Here is a 24458-nt window from a genome sequence, read left to right on the forward strand (position 1 = left end):
GGGAGTTGAGAAGTCAGGGTTGAGACCCAGGTGTTTTTGTCCTTTCTGCTACATCACTATTGCCTCTTCCACGTGTTTAGATGGAAATGGACAGTAAAAGGAGGCAGGAAACAGGTCACGGAATGAAAATACTGCCCTCAAGGTCAGAGGAGATGGGAGGGCCTTTCTGCATAAGCGAACCCTGGCAAGGGTTGGAGCCTAGCTAGTCTGACTCCCGTTGGGGAGGTCATTACCCGCACTGTGTGGCTTGAGAATCCCTGGAAGACTCTTAACCTTAAACATGTTTCCTCCACCAACGAGCTGGAAATTGTGGGTTAAAGTCCCTCTTAAAACTCTAATGATTCTGGAAGGATAATACACATTAGGGTTAATTTGTTTGACTAGTGATTAGTAGAGGGACCCCCGTGGCTTTCTGCTGTGCACTTTCCTTCCAGGTTTTCAAGGGCGAGCAAACACAGCAGGTGTGAGGGCGGAGCAGGTGAAGAGAGGACCCCACGCAGGAAGAGGCGCTACTGGCTGCCAGGACCCCCAGGGCCCTGAGAGACTGCGCGAGACAAATGAAGGAGAGAAGAAAATTCCAGAGGGTCATTTTTTTTGCATATTTTCGCTTATTTTAGCACTTATTCCACAGCCAACTCTATTTACACTTGTCCCCTGCTTTGATTCCCATGGAAATTCTAGAAGTTTTCCTTTATCATTAAAAGCAACGAATTGGGTTTCCACAGACCAGCATTTCAAACATTTGTGAATTCTGATTTCGTTATTTCTCTATCCACTGCAAACAGTAACACTCCGCAGCAAAACATTATCACTTGATTAATAAAGGCTGATTCCTGACAGTCTGTTTTGGAGAATACAACTCAGAGTCGCTTGTTTCTATTCTCGACCCTGTCACACACTAACACTGTGTATTGGTGTTTGGTGAAATCTTACTACTGCAGCAACCGTTCCCTGAAATTCTCCTGTCGTTAATCACAGAGCCGACAGCCCACGCGCCTCCTGCTGCTTCTGAGCAGAGCACCACACGTGGGATTCTCAGCCCTGCCCGCGGCCTCCTTGTCTTCTTTGGTTTCCTCCTGCGCCGGGGCTGTCCGGCTTCCCATCACCGCACGAGCAGACCTGTGATCAGCGGAGTTTCTCTCTCTGAATAGCTTAGACAGTTTCTTCCGGAGACGCCAGGTGTATGTTGGTGCTTTTTAATTTTTTACTTTTAGATAGCTCTTAAACCTGCCACCCAGCATCCTCTCTCACTACGCGATGAGGCTCGGAAACATCAGGCAGCATGTGAAAGGCACAGAAGATAAATTACTGAGGTTAATCTGTTTGTAATTATGAGACCCAATTTCATTTCCCATGCCTTGGATTTTTTATCTGGCAAAATTGTGGAAGATACCACATATATATTTTGCATACTGATTTTTTACATAATACATAGTATTTTTTAAGGAAATGAATGTATGTAACTATTTTTGTCACTGTGACTCCACAATAACTAGGTGGTAGACAAGACAGCATCTAGCCATTAGCTCCTTCAAGGTCAGCCTCAGCCGCAGAGGTCAGCCTGCATGCAGGGACTGAGCTGGGGGAGGGGTACAAGTCTCCAGCCGCTCAGACCAGACTAGCACATCTCTGACGGGGACACTGCCAGGCTCCCTGCCAGGATGACCGAGACTTTGCTGGGCCCCCTCACAGTTTTGTTGATTATTCCTCTGCCCAGTCCTGCATCTATCCCTTTCCTGTCACAGCTGCTGATGGCTAACCAACTTCCTGCATCCCACTACCTCCGTCCCAGCATCTGCTTTTAGAGACCCAACCTGTGACGGATACTATTGATCTTAAAGAAGTCTGTTTTCCTTTTGAGACTGGAGTCTCAAAAATTGAGATGCCCAGGCCTCTCTGAAGTCTTCTGGGAGGCTCTGTCTGGGCCCGGTGAGGCGTCAGGGCCAGAGGGGGTAGGCACTTTGGGGAGAGCGGCCCCAGCTCTGAGGACTACAGAGGAGTCCTGTGGAGAGGCTCCTTCTTCCTGTGTCCCCACTGGACCTTTCTCACAGTGAGGGTATCCCTGGCGTCTTCCCTTCTTATAAGGACTCCAGTCAGACTGGAGTAGGGCCAACCCTAATGATCGTATTTTAACTTAACTACCTCTTTGAAGCTACTATGACTAAATACAGTCTCATTCTGGGGAATTGGGGGGTTAGGGCTTCAACATGAATTTCAGAGAGACATAGTTTAGTTCATAGCAAGCAGAGTGTTGACCACTGTGATTCTGTATGATGGGTACATAGGAGTTTGTTACATATTTCTTCCTACTCTTGCGTTATATTTGAACATTTTCCTAATGAAGGAGTTAAAAAATACTAAAGAAGGGATTTGGAAACCTGGGGAAAAATTCTGCCCAAACAAATATTTCTTGTATAATTCCTCATGAAAACATTGCTTTTCCAATTATTGTCCTGTTACACGTTCCACACACCTGCACACAATTGTAACCTGAGGTGCTTCATGTTTCTTGAAGCACAGTCCTCTGTCCTGTCTAGGACCATAGCCCAGCTACAAGAAGACTGGCTTTGATGGTAATGATAAAAAGTGTAATTAACATTTGAATAGAGTTTGGAAAAGGGACTGCACACATTTTTCACACATTCCTCCTTTGACCCCTGGGAGGCAGGCAGTGTAAGTGGCATTTTCTCCATGGTCAGGCTGGACTTGCCCCAGGTCACGCAGGGTGGGCTTGATGCTGTCAGCTGGGGCACCAGGCCTGCACATCCCGGCCCCAGTGACTTCCCTGTGGGTGCATGTCCTTCATGATGCAACAGGGAGTTACAACTCCCACCTTGTTTTGCTGTCTATTACAAGAAACTGAGGATGAAAAACGACACCTCTGAAAATGACCCTTTTAGAATTGCTACCAGTTTTTGTTAAACATTACTGCTTTCAAATGGACACTTTAATCCACCAGTATCAAAACCTGCGTTCATGTTCAACTCATTGTGTTTCATTTGCAAAGTGCCAGGCCTTACGTTGTTTTTTTAAAGCTTTTTAGAAAGATTGAGTTTATGAAATGGTACAATAGGACAATTTTATGCTGTGTAGTATAGTTTGCTTTTTAGTGCAGCAGGCATTTTTAAGTTCCTTTTTGGGAGTACTGCTTTCTTAGGTCTATTAATTATCCTGATATAAACTGAAATGTTTTTCATTTCAAGGGATAGCTGGACTATAAATTAGAAAAATTTTATCCGTGAACTTTTTACCTTCAAATCTTTCCCCTAATATATTCTTTTATGATTTTAGTACAGTTTCTATCTACTGTAAGAATTCGGAATGATTTTTCCCCCTGTGGACCAGAATACCAAGTTCTACTTTCTGAAGTTCCATGTACAATCAGTGATCTATTAGAAAAAGCAAAATAAAAGCTGTTTTCTCCTTGGCGTGGGCTCCCTAGCCAGCTGCCTAGTCCCCATCCTGAAAGCAGAGACCACCCTTGGTTCCTGGAGGCTGCGCCCCCCCCTCCCTGCCCCCATCCTCACTCTCAGCTCTTCCACTGGAGGGAAAGTTTGAGGGATTTTAGATGGTTGAGATGGGTAAGCCTGGCTTTTCCCAGAGAGAGGAGGGCTTGTGGGTTAGGCAAGGCAGAAGTGGGCAGGTCCATGAAAATCTTCATCTTCAGAGAACGGGGGCGGGCGGCAGCACCACACCAGGCTTGCATGCGGCGGTCTCAGAAGGGATGGCCGGGCTATGACCGTGGCCCTGATATTAAGTGCAGAGGGCAGCGGTGAAGGGCTCTCTGGCTGAGCCCGATGTTGAGCCATGGGGCGTGTCCTGTACGTGTGTTCAGACAGTGGAGCCTGAGGAGCGGGGACGGGCCAGGCACCGCACAGCGAGGCCGGGTGTCAGAGGGAGTGACACCGAGAAGGCCAACCGCCACGGACTCTCAGGACCCTGTTCTGCTCAAGTCATATGTATTCACTCACTTATTGTCTGTCTCCAACCCCTAGTAAGTTTCTCATTACATTTAAGTTAAACACATAATCAGTGATTCAATGACTTTTTTTGGGAGCTCTTATTTAAAGCTTCTGGACTCTCATACGATGCCAGGCAGGGCTCCGAAGCACGTGTGGTTCCAACTCCGCCGCCCTGCGGCCTGTGTTTGCGGCGCCGGCTCCCGCTGCCGCAGCGCAGGCCCCCCAGGCCCTCAAAGCGGCCCTGGCGTTCTCTCCAGTGCGCCGTCAGCCCTGGAATTGTTCAGGACACACTGGTGTGCGAGCAAATTTGTTCGTACCTTTTAGGTCTTTCTGCTATTTGGGATGCTTTGGGCTGTGCTCTGGTTTTCTATGGCTGCTTAACAAAAAACCAGAAGACTTAGTGTTCTGCAACATCTTCCTGTGCCTCCTGGTCCTGCCAGTCGGTGGCTCTCAGCTGGGTGCTCTTGCCTCAGACCTTTCCCGTGGTTTCAGGAGATGACAGTGTAAGCGGGGCCCTCTCCATCCCTGGTGACTGCACAAAGAAATGGTGTGAGAGAGAAGACAAGTGAATAAACAATGATCAAAACAAGTAGAAAAAATGACGTGACATGCTTAACAATTGCGAGGCACTTCACATGTAGTTCAGAGTTCTCTCCATATCTGTCACCTCACAAAGCATACATTTATTATATTAGAGGTTTTAATTAGATAACTAGGCAAATAGAGATGGCGGATGGAGGAAGAAAGACATTTACAGAATTGGCTATTAGGACACAGCCAGGAAGGAAAACATGGTTTCCCTGAATGTGAAAGGTGGGAGGAAGGGCTCTCCTCTCTGAAGACAAAGATTCCAGCCCGCGGAAGGGGCTGGTGAGGGGGGCGGTCTGGGAACTAGAGAGTAGGCTGTGCCTGGGGGATTGTGTGGGGGGGTCGTTTGTGACGTGGGAGTGAACGCCGGGAGACTTACTAACTGGAGAGAAGTACACTAATTTCTTCACGTTTGGGAAGCCCTGGCTGAATCTGACCCGTTCAGAGCCACACATCTGACTGCACACCATGTCTTCACGTATGCGCCTTTTATCAGATCACCAAGTTGGCAAATTTGCTATTTATTCAAAATGCCGTCTCCTACTCTCTCTTTGAAAACAGTTGCTTTTTTTCATTCATCAGGAGCATGCCCCTGAACAACACAACACCGTCACCTGTTGTTGGTGATCTGGAGGTAAATTCTGCACCCAGCACAGGCAGTGAAAATCATGAGGCGTCTAATAAATAACCTTTGAAAGCTCCTTAGGAAGGTGTCACAGTGGACATCAACATGTCACCCCTCACAGGTCCAGCAGTGTTTCTGCAGCTGAGTGCCAGGTAAAGTGCCTGTGTTGAGGGGCTTTTGCTACACAAAATGAAATGTTTGACTATCACGGCTCAGCAAAATGTTCATAGTGGGCTAAGGGAACAGTGGACTCGCATCCCCACTCAGAAAAGCTCAGCGCGTGAAAACTTTTCGTGGCTCTTCCTCATCTATATTCTCTTTCTCCTCCCCGTCCCCTCCCTCACCCCTTCCTTCTCCGTCTCCCTCTCCTCTAACCCCTGTCTGCTCCCTGTGGTGGCGCAGCAATAGGCGAGTATGTGGGAGGTAAGTGGGTGTGTGATTGTTTGTCTCATGACAGCAGGACCTGCCAGCGGCCCAGGTGTCTTCCCTCCCTGAACAGCCTGGGCTGAATCTACTCAAGAAAAATTTTGGAAATCTCTTTATCTCTCCACCTCTTGAGTTTGACAAACAGTGAGCTTCCCTTGCTCCTTGCCCTGCTGCAGGCCCTCTTAGCTCCCCAGAACCAAAAACGACTGGCAGACTCAACGGACTGCTGGCAGCCACATGGGACACCAGCTGCCAAAACGGCCCCTAGAGACCTTAAAGCAGCTTCCCACTTGACAAGTACTTACAGCTCTTCAGGGTGACAGGCTCTGAGACTAGAAAGACTTTGTCACAAACCACGTCCCATCGAAGAAACAGGAGTTTAATCCTGTGCACACGAGTCCTGGTGCATCATGGCAAACACAAGCAAGTGATACGTGCATCACATACCCGGAGCTGTGCTACGTGGTATCTCTCTTTGTCCGCTATTCGGAAAACCTCACCAGCAGAACAAGAATTCATGAGTTTGGGAAACATATGGAGGAAGCATGTCCAAAATACGTGTGTAGAATAATTTCAAATTTTACAAAATTGGAAATAATTGTTTTAAAATTACTTAAGCTTTTCATCACTCTAAAAAACATACAGTCATCAATATCCTGTGGCACATTCATTATCTGTTTATAGACACTCTGGTTTGATTCTGACACTTTCCCCAGAAATCCCACCCACAGCCCTGTGAGGTTCAGGGAAGGACAAAGAAAGACAATTCACACCACCTTCAGCCTCCAGGCTGAGCATTGTGCTGAAGCCCCCTGTTGCCCATCTCTGCGGTGGTCTTTGGTGTTTGTCTTTAGTATGAATTGTTTACTTTCAGTTCTTTTCATCCTCTAACGGAAATGCCAGTGAGGCCGGCTCAGACACACCATGGTCCCTTTCTCCAGTCTGTGTACCACCTTTATCTCTGCCCTGCCCCCGCCAGGCTGTCAGCCCTGGCCTGTCTCTGCTGCCTGGAAACACGTAGCCTCACTGATGCGTGTGAGTGTCAGTGACCATTGTGGCGGTCACATGTGTGGGGGATCGAGTGAGAGAAAGTTCATGTCCATGTGAGTGGGAAGGAATCAGGAGGTGGCTGGATCCTTTATCTCCTATTTTCTTCCATGATGTTGAAGATATTGGATGATGCCACTGTTCCAGGCTAAGGGTACTTCAAGGTCTTTTCCCTCTTTTCTTGTAGCCCTTGCTTTGCAAAGTGAGGATACGGTTCAGATTCTTATTCATGGCCATTTCTGTTGGTGCTGCAGGCTGAGCAATAAATAACTCCCAGTTATTTCCTCTGTCAGCTTTCCCAATATTCTCTGGCTTTCAGCACGTCTACAGTTGCTTCTGGTCCAAGTGACTAGAAAGAGATTTTTTTCAGCATTCTAGGTTCCCCTCAGAGCTTATTTTTATTTTAAAATCATATACCCACTGCTGCTGTAGTTAAATCTACCATACTTTCTCATGTGGATCATTGCAGAAGTTTTATTTTCAGATATCTGTGGTTTGGGACAAATTTCTTTCTTTTGCCTGGACTTTTCTTCCTTTCTTTCACATCCTCAACCCAACAATTACTAGAAAAATCACTTCTCATCGTTCAAGATGAAACCCAAATTCCATATCTTCTCCAAACGCTTTTCTCAGCTAATTCCCCAGCCGTGCCAAACACCCTCCCTTCTGCCCCAACACCCTCCCCTCTCCCACCTGGGCAGCACATTATCGCCTGTCTCTTCCTTTGGCATTTGGGACGGAGTTCTCTTCTCACATGCAGCACTGCGGTTACTTGTTATTTGAAAGGCAGCAGGGAATCCAGGTTTTGGGGGGATCTAGACTCATTGCTAAGGTTTAAGCAATAACCTCATCATTTACTGTGACTTTAGGCTTTAATCTCTGTTTTTCCATGTGCTCATCTATTAAAACAGAAGAGTGATGGTAGCTGTATAGAGACGAAGGGCCTGGCACACAGTTAGCACGTGGTTCACGTTATCAATGGTGGTGATGCTGTTAGTCTCCTCTCGGACTGTGAGAGCATCCTGGGCAAAAAGATATTTTCTCTCTTGTGTCTGTCTGCAAGGAAACCAATCAATACTCTCTCTTTCCCCCCTCTCCCCTCCTCCTCCCTCTCTCTCCCTCCCTCTTTATTTCTTGCAGAAACTATTATTGAATAGCTATTCTGGGATCAGGTAGCATGTTAAATGCTACTCGTATATGTCTAAAAAAGAATCCCATTAGAGTGAAAAATGCACATTAATAGAGGTGGAAACCAAGTTTGGTGCTTTGGGAATTGTCTTTTCGGATGAGATACCACACAAGTTAAGCAAGTTTTGAAGGACAGCTAGAATACAGAATGAAGTAATTTAGAAAGCTATGATAGTTTAGGGGGCATATTTAAGATGAGGAAATAAAGATATCATAGGCAAACAAAATTTTGTTTTTAATATCTTTGGTCTCTAAAGAAAGCTAACATAATTGTAATTTAAGACCCACTGATGGTAGTGTGTGTTGGAATTTGTTTTTGTTTCTAGTTAAGTCTAACTTAAGCAGCCAAAGGATGAAATGGACCTTCTGGTTCTCTTTCTCTCCCCCTTTTCTTACTTGTAGCCATCCTTACTCCCAAGCCTAGCCATTACACTCCCAAATGTAATTTATTCAAGTAGTTCTGTGATCTTCAGAAAAGCCAGTCTCCTTATTTATTAACCATCTTTATTTTATCTATATTTTTCACCTCTTTTAATTTTCTTCCTTGTCCAAGGATATGTTTACTGATTTCAGAGAGAGAGGAAGGGACACAGAGAGAGAAACATTAGTGATGTAATAAAAAGAGAGAGAGAGACGTTGGTTGATTGCCTCCCATTCATGCCCTGAGTAAGAATCAAACCCACAACACTTTGGTACATGGGATGACACTCCAACCAACTGAGCCACTCAACCAGGGACATTTCTCATATCATTAATGAGTGGGAATAATTCTTTAAGGAAACCCTACTGTAAACTCTTCCTTATAACTTTCATGTGTGTCTTATAAATAAAAAACGGTACATACAGTAATGTCCCTGCCCTGTATAAGCAATGTGGTCTTGGGCAAATTAATCAAACTCTCTTGTTACCGAACAAGAGGAGGTCCGAGGGAGGGGCAATACAATATTTGGCCCACCTATGGATGCCCAAAACTGCTGTACAACAGGGGCCCCTCCCAAAAACCAAAATACTAAAATCTACTGGGCCCTTCTGTCCGCCGCCAATTGGAAACACATCTCTTAATGCCAGAGATTTGTGAAAAGGAAACAAAATGTTTATTTAATGCTATTCAGGCCTAACGCCACTACTAAAATATCAAAGTCCTTTAGGGTATACACCTACACCCACACAGCGCTTCCCTTCTCCCACTGTCCCAACTCCGGGTACCGTAAATCAGGAAAAGAGCACACGTCTGTGTTGCAGGCCGCTGGCACCGTCAGCTGTGTCACTGTGCAGGCAGGATCTCGAGTTAATCCAAAGTACTGTGGTACCCTCTCATGGTCCACTGGCAAGAGTCCTTTGTACCCAGTTCCAGTCAAAGTCTCTGTTGCTTTTCAGGCCCCGCGGCCAAAGGGGGCACCCCAAAGCCGCGTGGGCCTCTTCTACCAAAGCTGCAGGAGTCCACACTCCACCAAAAGCATGTGGCTGTCTTCTTCACCTGGCTGCAGGGATCTCCATTCTGGCAAAGCTGCGTGGTTTTTCCCTTTCACCTGGGAAAGAGGGGGTCCGCACTCCGCCAAAACCACGTGGCTCCCTCTTTCACCCCACCAACAGGGGGTCCTCACTCTGCTGAAACCGCGTGGCTCTCCCTTTCACCCCACCAACAGGGGGTCCTCACTCTGCTGAAACCGCGTGGCTCTCCCCCAATGGCTGCCGTGCCTGGCTCTTAAATCCCAGCACCCATCTTCCTCTGTACCCCTATTTCCGACTCTTCCCAAGATCAGTTACACCTGCCAGTATTCTGTATTAATACAAGTTTACTGGGCTGCCATCGTTAGTCTGGGCAGTAATCATCCCGTGTCCTCGAGCCAATCTTCTCCAAGCCCCTACGCAGGCGCTGTAACTTGGGGGGGGCCTGCCCCCAGTTACATCCTGGGGGGGAAGTGACTTCATCCCCCTAGCTCCAAGCCTGGCCACAGCCATTTAACATATCCAAGTGACCGCCAGAGGCTATAGATATGTTAAAAGACAATGCCATGGATTAGCTGCAAGGCTGTGGCTGTACAAAACTGTCCCTTCCCCCCCAACTCACACCTGTGGGGGTGGGGTGAGGACATCTTATATGTCTCTCCATTATTCCCATACACTTTGAATTCTGGACACCATTCCAAATCTTTTTTTTGGGGGGCCCCCCCTGGCTGCACCCTGTATCACTCTGACCCTTGATTACCTCATTAAAATTTAAGGACAATCATACTTAACTTACAGAACCTGCTCTTTGTAGAAGTGCATCTACTCATAAAATTCTTAAGGTAGCACCTGACTCAACATTTCATGAAAGCTTGAATGCTGCTGACCATGAGAGATGTTCTGAGACAGCTCAGAAAGTTGTGTCAGCTGTTTATTCTAACGAGAACAGATGAATTAGCCTCATTAACTCTTTCCCATCTGGCTTCATTCCAGCCTCCCTCTTCCCAGCTGGCTTCTGTAATATTGTCAGAAAAATTTGCAGACAGACCTGAAAAGGAGGGGAGGTGTGCTCATAGAAGCCCAAAGGTGATTATAATAAGAACGGGCCCTGATTTTGGTTTTCCCTCCTCTCTGATGTCACTTATTTGTAAAGTTTTGAAGACTAGGTACCATATCTTATTTGGATTCCTTGATATCATTCGTGTCTTTTTGTGGTAGGACATATGTTAGAATCCATGGCCACATATAATGTGTTAGGGACCCTGTAGTAGTGTTAGGAGTGTGCCAATATGATATGTCAATTTGATATAAAGTAAGAGGCGTAAGGGGGGTCCCTTCCGCCTCTCACTTCAGACGTGTCTGGAACGCTGCACGTGGAGAAGTCAGACACAGAAGGAAGGCAGAGCTGTGCTATCCCAGGCTGTCTTCTATTTCTTTCTTCCTTGCTTACTCATTAGATTTTAGGAAGAGTGAGAAGGAGAAGGAAAAAAAATGGAAAAGTGCCAGCAGAAAGGTTATTCCAGGGTCATTTCTACAGATTCTAAAAGGAGTGAATGAGTGAAATGAGATACAGCTGCTAGAAGAACTGAACTATGGCTTCCCCCCTCGCAAGTCCCGGAGTTCTCACACAATGTGGGACACACACCAAAGGCGGGAAGCTAGCTTTTACATGATCAAGTCTCTCCCATTTAAGTAGCAAAATATTCAGTGTTTTAGTTCCTCTAATTGCTAGAATCACAGGTTCTCCTCTGTTTAAAGTAGGTTGTAAAGTGTCCATGATGTAATATTTTACTGACTCAGTACATTTAGCAGAGCTACAAATGATGGAAATTTGCCAAATTACCAACATTTGATCACCAAGATCATATTACTGCCGTAAAAACAGCATCTGGGTAAACAATGCCAGAAATGTCACCTTGTGTGGTCTGGCATCCATGCAAGGAGATCTGTATCAGCAGCACTTTCAGGCCTTTAGGTATCAGTAAGACTGTATTTGGGAAGAGCAAAGTCCGCTCTCAGTTCTGTAGCCCAAGGTACAAGCATGTAAAAACAGAGAATCGAGATAAACTTTCTCCAAGTTTATCATTAGTGTGGTGGAGATTACTAAGTATCCTCTAATACTGTGTCTGCTTTTACATGGAGTCACTAGGAGTGATAATGAATGGTACCACTCTCATTTCTGCCCTTTGATTCCTGGCTATGAGAGAAACAGCACCATGTACTAGATGCTGAATCAGAGCATATACAGTCTCCAGAGAACCTCGCAGCAGCCTTGCAAGGTATTGCTACCTCCCTGGTGCTATACCTGAATCTTCAAAAGACCACATTTTCTTAAGCCAGCTACTTTGTGATGATGGGGAACGTGGTAACACTGGGGAATTCCTCGAGCAAGGGCCCACTGGTAAAGTGGTAAAGTGAGTTCTCGTGTGGTAAAGTGAGTTTTTTGACCAGAAGCAATGCCATGTGGAATGCCATGACTATGGATGAGACATTTTGTATGTCCTTGAATGATAGTTTTGGAATCCTTGTAAAGAAGGCAAATCTGCATCTGAGTCAATGTCTGTTCCAGGAAGAACCAAATGCTGCTCCTTCCATGATGGAAGCAGTCTAGTGTAATCATCCTGCCACCACTGATAACTTCAAGAAGGGTACCATACTGGGGATTCAGTGTTGATGTCTGCTCCTGGCAGATTGGACACTCATCAGTGGCCAGACCAGGGGGTCTCTGTGAGGAGAAGTCTGTTGCTGAGCCCATGCTGACCTCAACCACTGCCACCACGACTGCTTTGTTCATGGACTCCATGGGGGACCACCGGGTGGCTGGGGAAAGAGGACGACTGGTAGCCATAACATGGGTCATCCTGGTCTCTTAATGATTAAAACCCCTCTCTTTTGAGGTCATCCTCTGATGAACATTCACACAGGACACACATCTTCACCTTTCATGCCCATTCTGAGAGGTCTGTCCACATACCCATTCTCCAGATCTCCTTGTTGCCAATTTCCTATCTTATTCTTTCCAAGTCCCTGACCATCAGCCAAGCCACTGACCCTGGCCCACAAATGGGTATATAATTGCAAACCAGCCATTTTTCCTTCCAACCAAAGTAACCATCGAAGTGTACTGCTTGAAGTTCTGCTCACTGGGAGGATCTCCCCTTCCCTCTGTCCTTCAGGGATGTTCCAGAACAGGGCTGTTGTGCTGTAGCGGTAAGCTTTCCCGTGGTGCTTGTACAGCATGCAGGACCATCTGTGTAAGCCCGGCTTGAGTCTTCTCTTCCTCTGTCATCGGACCTCAGGGAGGTCCCCGTGAGGCCACAGGTGCAGGCTGGGAGAGAGAGGGCCGTGTAGTAGAAATGGGGACCTTGGGCATTTCAGTCATTTCTTCATGTAATTTAATTGTGTCCTCAGGATGTCCTGGGCCCAATATGTCCTCCATTAAAAAAAATCTATTGTATCCTACTTAAATGTCTGTTTTATGTCCTGTTTTCTAGTTTCTTTGAATTGATTTTCCAGTGCTTCCTTATTCTTTTCTAAATTAAGCTTTCTATTTTGGGATAATTATAGATTCATGTCCAGTTGTAAGAAATAGTACAGAAAGATCCTGCATACCCTTTACCTACTTTTTCTCAATGATAATATGTGGTGGAATGGTAGTAAATATAACCAGGATAGTGATCCTAAAAACACAGAGAACACTTTCGTCACTGTAAACTTGCCTCATCCAGGCCTTTTCTGGCCACGCCCACCTTCTTCCTCTGCCCCTCCCTAATCTCTGGTGACCACTAATCCTTTCTCCATTTGTATAATGTTGTCATTTCAAAATAGTTATAGATTCTTACACTATGTTACCTTATGGAATTGGCTTTCTTCCCCTTCAGCATCATTTCCTTCAGATTCATGTAAGCTTTTATTTGTATCAATTATTTGTCCCATTTTATAGCTGAGTACTACTCTATAACATATCTCTTTAACCATTTAACTGTTGAAGGATGACTATACTGTTCCCAGTTTTTTTCTATTAAGGAAAAAGCTGCTGTCGCACAAAATAACATTGAAAGTAAACTGTAATTGAAAAAAAGGAATAAAGCTGCCATGAAAATTTGAGTGCAGATTTTGTGTGAACATAACCTTTTCATATTTCTGGGATAAATGTGCCAGAATGCAACTGCTGGATTGTATGCTAGCTGCAGTTTAGTTTCATGAGAAACTGTTTTCCACAGTGACACACCACTTCACTTCTCCACCAGTGCTGCATGAATGACTTTGTTTTTTGCATCCTCATCAGCATTTGCTATTGCCACTATTTTAGTTTTATCCACTCTGATTAGGTGTATAGTGACATATCATCATGGTTTCAGTGTGTACTTACCTGATGGTGAATCATGTGGAGTATCTTTTCGTGTGCTCGTTTGCCATCTGTGCATCTTTGGAGAAATGTATGTTCATATCTTTTGTCCATGCTTTCACTGAGTTCTTCGTTTTTTACTTCTGGGCTTTGAACTTTTTATTTTGGCTTTCTCTTTTCTCAAGAGAGTCTTCTTATCTGAATTCTCACAATAAACAAAAAGATCCTGATCTATATTTTCCATGAATACAATGACTTTTTTTATCATTCCGAGATTATTAATCATACAGAATTTTTAAAGAAAGTTTTTTCATCCGCATTGTTTTTTCTGTTGTTCAAGTACACTTGTCTCCATTTTCCCCCCACCACTCTCCTGTGCCTGACCCACCCCACCTCTCACCCTCAGTCCTTACCCACCTTTGGCTTTGTCCATGGGTCCTTTATACATGTCCCTTGGCGATCCTTTCCCTTCTTTCCTTCATTATTCCCCCCACCTCCCCTATGATTACTGTCAGTTTGTTCTTTATTTCAATGTCTCTGGTTATATTTTGCTTACTTGTTTGTTTTCTTTATTAGATTCCACTTATAGGTGAGATCATATGGTATTTGTCTTTTACTGCCTGACTTATTTCACTTCACGTAATGCTCTCGAGTTCCATTCATGCTATTGTGAGGGTAGGAAGCTCCTTTTTTTCTGCTCTGTAGTATTCCATTGTGTAAATGTGCCATGGTTTGGTTTTTCGATCCACCCATTTACTGATGGGCACTTAGGTTGCTTCCAGAACTCGATTATTGTAAATAGTGCTGCTATGAACATAGGGGTGCATAAGTTCTTTTGAATTGGTGTTTCAGGATTTTTAGGATATAATCCCAGCAGTGGAATTGCTGGGTCAAAAGGCAGTTTTATTTTTAGTTTTCTGAGGAAATTCCATACTGTTTTCCACAGTAGTTACACCAGTCTGCATTCCCACCAACAGTGCACTAGGGTTCCCTTTTCTCCACATCCTCTCCAACAATTATTTGTTGATTTGGTTTTGCTGGCCATTTTGACTGGTGTAAAGTGATATTTCACTGTGGTTTTAATTTGCATCTCCCTGATGTCTAGTGATGCTGAGCATCCTTTCATATGCTTCTGGGCCCTCTCTATGTCCTCCTTGGAGAAGTATCTGTTCATGTTCTTTGCCTAATTTTTAATTGGATTTTTTTGTCTTCCTAGAGTGGAGTGTGTGAGTTCTTTATACATTTTGGAGATCAAACCCTTGTCTGAGGTATCATTGGCAAATACATTTTCCCATACTGTTGGTTCCCTTTTCATTTTGCTGATATTTTCTTTAGTCATACAGAAGGTTTTTATTTTGATGAAGTTCCATTTGTTTATTCTTTCTTTTACATCCCTTGCTCTAGAGGACATATTGGTGAAAATACTGCTGTGTGGAATCGCTGAGATTTTCCTGTTTATGTTCTGCTCTAGTACTTTTATGGTGTCACGACTAATACTGAAGTCTTTTATCCACCTTGAGTTTATTTTTGTCTATGGTATAAGGTGGTTGAGGCTCATTTTTCTTGCATGTAGCTGTCTAGATCTCACAACACCATTTGTTGAAGAGGCTATTTTTACTCTATTTTATGCCTTTTTCCCCCTTTGTTGAATATTAATTGACCATAGAGACTTAGGTTTATTTCTGAGCTCTCTATTCTGTTCCTTTGATCTAGGTGTCTGCTCTTATGCCAGTATGAGATTGTTTTGATTACAGTGGCCTTGCAATATAGTTTGATATCAGGTATTGTGATCCCTCCTACTTTGTTCTTCTTTCTCAGAATTGCTATGGCAATTCTGTGGCTACTGGGGGTCATTTATGGTTCCATATAAATTTTTGAAGTATTCGTTTTATGTCTGTGAAATATGCCATTGGTACTTTAATAGGGATTGCATTGAATCTATAAATTGCTTTTGAAAGTATGAGCATTTTGATTATGTTAATTCTTCCAATCTAAGAACACCAGATTCTTCCATTTGTTTGTGTCTTCCTTAATTTCTTTCTTCAGTGTTGTGTAGTTTTCTGAGTACAAGTCTTCTACCTGCTTGGTTAGGTTTATTCCTAGGTGCTTTATTTTTCTTGTTGCTATAGAAAATGGGATTTTTTTCTGATTTCTGTTTCTGATATTTTATTGTTGGTGTACAAAAGTGCCTTCAATTGCTGAATATTGACTGTCTCCTGCTGTTTTGCCAAATTTGCTTATTAGGTTGAGTAGCTTTTTGGTGGAGTATATAGGTTTTCTATGTACACTGTCATGTCATCTGTAAACAATGACAGTTTTGCTTTCTCCTTTCCAATTTGGATGCCTTTTATTTCTTTTTCTTGTCTGTGGCTAAGACTTTCAATACTATGTTGAATAGAAATGGTGAAAATGGACACTGTTGTCTTGTTCCTGATCTTAATGAGAAAGCTTTTAGTTTTTGCCCATTGAGTATGATGTTGGCTGCAGGTCTCTCATATATGACCTTTATTATATTGAGGAATGCTCCCTCTATTCCCACTTTGCTGAGTATTTTCATCATAAATGGGTGCTGTACCATATCAAATGCTTTTTCTGCATCTATTGATATGATTGTGTGATTTTTGTCTTTGCTTTTGTTTATGTGATGTATTATGTTTATTGACTTGCATATATTGAACCATCCTTGCATCCCTGGCATGAATCCCACTTGATCATGGTGTATGATCTTTTTAATGTATTGCTGGATGTGGTTTGTCAGTATTTTGTTGAGGATTTTAGTGCCTGTGTTCATCGGTGATATAGGCCTAAAGTTTTCTTTCTTTATTGTGTCTTTATCTGACTCTGGGATTAGGATGATGCTGACCTCATAAAGAGTGAGGGAGTCTTTCCTCTTCTTGGATTTTTTTTAATAGTTTGAGAATGATAGGCATTAGCTTTTCCTTAAGTATTTTGTAAAATTCTCTTGTGAAACCACCTGGTCTAGAGATTTTGTGTGCTGGAAGTTTTTTGATTAGTGCTTCAGTTTTACCAGCTCTCATCAGTCTGTTCAGGGTTTCTGTTTCTTCATTCAGAAGATTTGGAAATTTTGGAAGATTATATTTTTCTATGAATTTGTCCATTTCACCCAGGTTTTCAAATTTCTTGGCATATAGTTGTTCATAGTAATTTTTTACAATCCTTTGTATTTCTGTGGTATCAGTTGTAATATCTCCTCTTTCATTTCTGATTTTATTTATTTGGGTCCTGTCTCTTTTTTCTCTTGAGAAGTCTGGTCAAAGGCTTGTTGATTTTATTTATCTTTTCAAAGAAACAGCCCCTGGATTTATTGATCCTTAGAATTGTTCTTCTAATCTCTATGTCATTTAATTCTGCTCTGACCTCGATTAGTTCCTTCCTTCTACTCACTCTGGGCTTTGTTTGTTGTTGTTCCTCCAGTTCTTGTAGATGTAGGGTTAGGTTGTTTATTTGATATGTTTCTATCTTTTTTAAGTAGGCCTCTATTGCTATGAACTTCCCTCTCAGGACTGCCTTTGCTATGTCCCATAAGTTTTGGATTGTTGTAAGTTCGTTTTCATTTGTTTCCCAAACTTTTTAATTTCTTCCTTGATCTCATTCCTAACCCATTCACTGTTTATACCATGCTATTCAGTCTCCATGAATTTAAATGTTTTTGAATGTTTTTCCTAGAGGTTGGTTTCTAGTTTCAGGACCTTGTGATCCAAGAAAATGCTTGACATCATTTCATATTTTATGAATTTGTTGAGGCTCGTTTAGTGTTCTATCATGTGGTCTTTCTTTGAAAATGTTCCATGTGCATTTTGCTTCTTTGAGATGAAAGATTCTATATATATCAGTTTGCTCTAGGGCATTGTTCAATGCTGTAATATCCTTGATGATATTTTGTTTGGAGGATCTATCCATTGTTGACAGTGGGTAAAATCCCCTAATATAAGTGTATTGCTGTCTGTATCTCTCCTGAAGTCCTCCAAGATTTTCAGTATATATTTGGGTGCTCCTGTGTTGGGTGCATATATGTTTATAATGTTTATTTCTTCTTGATGGATTCTCCCCTTGAGTATTATGAAGTGTCCTTCTAGGTCTTGTTTTATGGCCTTTGTTTTGAAGTCTATTTTGTCTGATATAAATATTGCTACCCCAGATTTTTTTTCCTGTCCATTTTCTTGGAATACTTTTTTCCAACACTTCACTTTCAGTATGTTTAGGTCTTTTGTTGTGAGCAGGGTCTCTTGCAGGCAGCATATGTGTGGGTCATGTTTTCTTATCTATTCAGCTACCCTATGTTTTTTGACTGGAGCATTTAACACATTTACATTTAAGGTTATTATTGATAAGTACTTATTCGTTGCCATTTTATTGCCTTCGTACCTGTGTTCCTCTCTTTCTCTCACTGTTTTTCTTCCTCTTCGTGAAGCAGTCCCTTTAGTATATCTTGCAATGTTAGTTTGGTGAAGATACTCTCTTTTAGCCTTTTTTTTCTGGGAAGCTTCTTATTTCATCTTCCATTTTAATTGAGAACCTTGCTGAGTAGAGTAGTCTTGGCTACAAGCCTTTGCTTTTCATTACTTGGGATATTTCTTGCCATTTCCTTCTGGCTTGTAGTGTTTTTGTTGAGAAATCAGTTGCTAAACTTATCAGAGTTTCCTTGTATGTTACTTCCTATTTTTCACTTGCTGCCTTTAATATTCTCTGTTTGTCTTTAAATTTTGGCATTTTAATTTTGATGTGTGTTGGAGTAGGTCTCTTTGGGTTCATATTGATTGGGACCCTCTATGTTTCCTGAGCTTGTGTGTTTTCTTCCCTCTCCAGGTTAGGTAAGTTTTCTGTCATTGTTTTTTCAAACAGGCTTTCTATCCTTGCTCCTTTTCCTCTCCTTCTGGGATTTCTGTGATCTGAAGGTTGTTGAGTTTCATGTTGTTCTGCAGTTGCCTTATTCTATCCTCATATTTTTTAAATCTTTTTTTGGTGTTGCTGCTCTACCTCATTATTTCTTTCTACTTTGTCCTCCAGCTCACTAAATTGGTCCTCTATTTCATCCAGCCTGCTTATATTTCCTTCTAGTGTATTTTTTTAAAATTTCAGATATTGTGTTCTTCATTTCTTCCTGGTTCTTGTTTGTAGTTTCTATTTCCTTTTTCATGCTGTTGTGGTTTCCATTCAGTTCCTTGTAGTTGTCAGTGAGTTCCTTGAGCATCCTTATAACCATTCTTTTGAATTCTACATCTGATAGTTTGCCTGCCTCCATTTCATTTAGCTCTTTTACTGGGGAATCTTCCATTCCTTTTGATTGTGGGTTCTTTTTTGTCTCCCCATTTTAGGTGACTCTTTTTGTTTGTTTCTATGATTCCTGATGCTCTGCTTTGCTAACAGGGAGAACTTCTGTGGTAGGGGTTCTGTGGAACTCAGTGGTGTTGACTCTTTGGTATCCCTATCTGGATGCTCTAGGGTTGCCCTGTCTTCTGTTTGTGTGGGTTCTCTGGTTGTACTTGGGCTTTACCTTTTGGTGGCTCCTTCATTGATGGGTTTTCCCCTCCAGTGTGTTTACTGGTATTCACAACTCCCACCTTGTCTGGTATGCTGTTGTACAGGTGTTGGTTAACAAAGCAGTATTACCAGACAACCAAACCTATGCCAGCAAAAAGAACCCCTCTACCACACCAGCAGTCTCAGCCATAATTGAACCAAGATTATAAAGGTGCAAGATTTACAACATAAGTAAACATGAAAGGGTGATGAAAATAATGGGATAAGAAGAGGGAAGAGTATAATATGAGGTTTGAAGTAAAATTGAACATGTACTGGACTAACTGGCAGCAAAACTGCAGAAAAACCACAGCAGAGTAAATAGGAACAACAGCTGGATAAAGTTTAATAAAGGTGGAACAGTTAGAATGTTGTAGAAAAGCGAAAAATGAATATGAGATTCTACAGTAAAGAAACGTGATTTTGAGAGGATGGGTAAAGCAAACTAATAAGAATAAGGAGTAAAGCCCAGGCTGAGACAGGGAGGAAAAAGGGGTGAGAAAACAATGAAATAAAACTCCTCACTCAACTGACCAGGGGCAGGGCAAAGGTGAAATGGAGCAAGACAGTGGAGGGTGTTCTACAGGATTTAAAGTGCAAACAAGTAGTGAACAAATACGAGTTCCTTTGGAGAAGTACAGCAATGACCATGATATTTCACCCAACAGGTCACTGTTTATAAAAGGTGGAAAAGAAATAATAATCTTATTGGAGGGGGAAAAGAATGTGAGTTGACTTAAGAAAGAAGAGCACTAATGCGAGGCAAGGTTAGAGGGAAGAGAATTAGTGAGAGTAAGGGATGGAAACTTGGCGTAGTGTGAGAGAAAAAAAAGTTAATCACAACAATCATAAAACCCAGGAAGACGTTAAATGGATTAAGACCAGGGAAGGGTGCTGTGTAGGATTTGGAATAAAAATAGTATGACAAGAAATATGTAATCTAAATGAAAAGAATAAAAAGTAAAAGACCAGGAGTGGTGTGCTATTTGGAATACGAGTGAAGTGAAAGAAGAAAAATGAAAATGCAACATGCAAGGGAGAATGAAAAACAAATCAAACAATAAAAACAAACAAACTAAACTAGACTAAATAAATGGAAAGAAGAGAAATTTAAAAATGCACATTCTGGACAGCAAGTTGAAATTTGTCTCAGTTGTTGTTCGCTTTCTGACTTCCTTCTGGATCTGTCTCCAGGTTTCTCACAATTCCAGATCTTATTGTCTTAATTTTGGGGGGTGGGTGGGGAAGCCTCCTGCTGATTTTAAACCTGCCAAATCAGTTTTGCAGGTTTTCCCTGATCCTGCAGGCGGTGGGGGGGGGTGGGGGGTGGCTGGGCTCCATTTTTCTTTCCTGTGGTTCAGAGAATGGGGGCTCAGTCTGGGCCACAACAATCACAGGTGTCCAGTTTCCAGCCGACATCCTCAGAGCCCTGTGCTGCCCACACTGTCCCCTCTGAGCATTTAGGCCAGGCCGGCCGAGAATCCACCTCATTTTGCAACCCTTCGATCAGTCTGTGAGGTGCACTGAATGAAAGCAAATCGCCCCCAACCTCCTCCCCCTTTGTTGGCCTGGCTGCTACCTGTGCCCCAGGTCCCTGCAGGCCTCAGTTCCCTTATTGAAAACAGTCTCTCTGGGCACTGCTGGCTGTCTGAGCCCTTGCTGCCCCACTCTGATCAGTCAGTGAGGCTCCTGGAGTGGGAGCAAATCACAACCACACTCCTCCCTCTTCCCTGGCCTGATACTGCGCACAGGAGGTCCCTGCACTGGGGCTAAGTTCCACTTTTGAGAAAAGTCCCCTTAGGTGCCACCTGCTGGTCCTGACAAGTGGCTGGCTGTCCACACAGTCCACCTCTCTGACCAGCCCAGAGTCTACCAGGGTCGCCTCCATCTCTTCTCCCAGCTCCAGGTGTCCCCTGGCTCCCTACTTTCTCTGGTACTGTCCCAGCCAGCGACCGCTGCCCTAGCCAGGGTGTGCCACTGGCACTGTCACTTGGTGGCTTTTCATCCCCCCAGCGACTTGACGCGCATCCAGCTCTCTCCTGGCCTGGGTCTGAGACTTCCTCGCTCTTGGAGGGGAGGGAGCCACTCGGTGGCTGTCACTGACCCGGGCTCTCCTCCAGTGCGTCTCTGACACACGCCCAGGGAGCCTTCCCAGCAGCCTACAACACCTCTTTGCTGCCTGTTTTTAAGAATTCTCTGTACTCGTAGGTTTCCAAACTTCTTATCAGCTGGGAAGGTGATAAGAACGTGTTCACTCTGTTCTTCGGAAGATCAGCTAGTGTACCGGTTCAGTGCACAAGCAACTGGGCTCAGCTCCCTCCTACATTGCTGCCGTCTTCCTTACTGCACTGTATTTATGCCTTTCTTTCTTTGTACTCTTTCTTCATTTCCCTATTGAGGTTTCCCTCATATGTCCAGTGATTTGTGGCTCAGGCCTTTCCTAATGTTGAGGGGTCCAGCATAAGACTACAGATAGAAGCCCATAAACCATGTATCTAAATATTTAGAAATTGCAATTCAAAGTAACAAACTGTTCAATCTTCCTACCTCAAAAAGTATATTTTCATTTTTTTAAAATTTTATTTATTTATCTTTAGAGGGGAAGGGAAGGAGAGAGCGAGAGAAACATCAATGTATGGTTGCCTTTCATGTGTCCCCTGCTGGGAACTGGCCTGCAGGGAACTGGCCTGCAACCCAGGAATGTGCTCTGACTGGGAATCGATCCGAGAATGTCTGGTTCACAGGCCTGAGCTCAATCCACTGAGCTACACCAGCCAGGGCTTAAAAAGTATATTTTCAAAACAATGACAATAATAATAAAAAGTATGTATAGCTGGTTTTCATATGACATGAAATCATCAAAAGCAATTGAATTTAATGATCACAGCTCATGTCTGTGTATAGATCAATAGATGTCTGGGCAAGTAATAAAATGAAGTTGTACATTATGAATTTTATGTGTTCCCTAAATTATTTTTTGCCTTTGTTTCAGTAAACATACTAATTATGTTTTTATAAGCAAGATTTTTACATAATTTATGTTGACGGTAATGATCTAAAGAATTAGTTCATAATTATATTTGAAGTGTATGCAATTTGAACATATTTTCATCAGAAAATGTAAGTTAAAGTGAAGCTTAGAAAGGCAGAAAAACATTTTCCATGTATATTGCCAAAAATTTATTTTTATTCAAGATATTAAACATGCACATTTATGGTTGTGGCTCACTGTCCCGGCCCTGCGCGGAGTCCAGAAGGAGAGGTACCACGTGTCCTTTAATGCATTTGTTCTCTGTGTGTTTGATTTTTGATATATGATGATTTCTAAAGTAGAGGGCCAGCAAGAGGCCACTGTCGTCTGGGCCAAAGAGTGGTTCTGCTTGGGTTTTCCCATTCGCACTTCAGCAGGGCACTAAAAAGAGCTTCCGTGTGCACTAGTGGGTCCTCTCAACCCATAGGTTTCCATCTGTGATGCCCAGGCCTCAGTCTGGCCTTTTATTGGATTCCCAGTTGCCAGTATTTTTGTCTTGTCTCCAGATAGTGCATTTTCTCCAGAGGAGAATTTCCTAATCCCTCCTGGCTGCTAGAATTCTGCAAGAAGGTGAAACAGTGAGGGTGGGGTGGGGCCGGGGCTTGGGGGTGGGGGAAGGGATGGTCCTTTATTCAGCCTCCCACACAATCCCTCTGAGTTCAGCCATTCTTTATATGCCCATCCTCCACTATTTCTGGATCTATTTCTTGAGAGCAAAATCTGATGAGCAGGAGAGGAGACCTGGAGTTTCAGGAACTTCATATACAGCCTTCCAACCAGTCCACTTGGTTGGAACCAAAGTCTTCCCACCTCCCACCCCTTCCCGGGGAAGGGTGTGGGTGGGGAAATCAGCCTGCCTCTCCGTGTCCCCCTTTGCTAGGCTGCTTTCCTGTGCTGTGCTGTTTTGGTCACTGCTCCTGTACTCACTTAGTACCTTCTCAGTCTCGGTCTGCAGTGAATTGCCGTCCGCAGTTCACCGTTGCCTTCTCTCTCATTTCTTTCTTTTGTGGGTTAGTGCCATTTAAATGTTTTTGTTCAACTTCTCGGTGGAATTTTGGAAAGAAAGGAGATAAATCTATCACACTTAGCTGAAAGTGATACCATCTTTCAGAATTTTGAACACCCTTGTAAAGGATAGAACAGTTTAGCTGTCATTTTGCTTGCATGTGCCACAGCCTAGTCATAACCAATTTAAGCGGATATTACTATTACCACTAGTAACAGGAAAGATTAATAGGTGTCAGTGATGGTTCCAGCAGGAAATAGAGTGTACCCAGATAGCTTAAATGAACATTAATAGAAGAAATAGTTATAGAGGTATGGACATGGTTAAAAAAGTAAACAAGTGGTCCTGAGGGACCCAGGGACCAGCCTTAGTGAGAAGCCAGTACCACCCCTAGGGCGAAGGGGAGAAGAGAGAAATCAGCATCACCAGAACCTAGTGAGAGCTGGGTTCTTGGCAGAGGGATTGCCTGGGAAGAGATGCAGTTGTGGAGGATGCAGCTGCTAGCCGAGAAGGCGCTGAAGCACGCAGGAGGGGAGTCAGGGAGCAATACTGTGGCTTCCGTCTTCTCCACCCTCTGATGACTTGCAGATGTCTCATTGGCCAGCTCCCATGGAAGCCAGGAAGCAAGAGATCCAGAGTGATATCGTGTGCCTCGGGCAGCTCCCAGAGCTCAGAACAGATAAAAGAAGGGAGTGGAGATCTTGGGCAAGTGGGGAGGGTGGAGTATAACCATATAACCAGTACCAAAGCAGAACAGAGCACCTCGTAAAACCAGCAAAACTATTAGCCTTCACAAAGAGTGGGAACCTGTCCAGTTTCAGGAAACTTAGCACTTCACTGGACTTCATTGCTAATGGTTTGCATTGATATGATGCTGTTCCCAATACTTAGTCTCCATATCTCTTAGTTTAGATTCTTGACAAAGATTTCTATTGGCCATGAGTCAGCCAGTGTAGTCTCTTTCCCTTGTTAGGTGCTGCTGGTATCTAATTAGCTGTTCATCACGTAGTATGGGTACAGCTGTTGGGGTCCAGTACTTGGGGCAAAAATGTGGTGTCAGAGAAAGGGCCATGGCTGAGGAAGCATCCCAATAGCGATCAGCTACTCAAATCTAGGAGCAGTTATCTGTATTGCTCTCTCCTTAGGACAGAGGGCAAGATGGCTAATGGTAGGCTCTGTAAGTAAAGGTCAGGAATAAAAGAAAGTACTTAATGTGTGCGCGGAGGCGGTGGGAGCATTGTCTACTT

The sequence above is a fragment of the Artibeus jamaicensis genome, unplaced genomic scaffold, assembly GCF_021234435.1.
Source record: "Artibeus jamaicensis isolate MK-2021 breed Jamaican fruit bat unplaced genomic scaffold, CSHL_Jam_final contig_391, whole genome shotgun sequence".
Classification (NCBI taxonomy): Eukaryota; Metazoa; Chordata; class Mammalia; order Chiroptera; family Phyllostomidae; genus Artibeus; species Artibeus jamaicensis.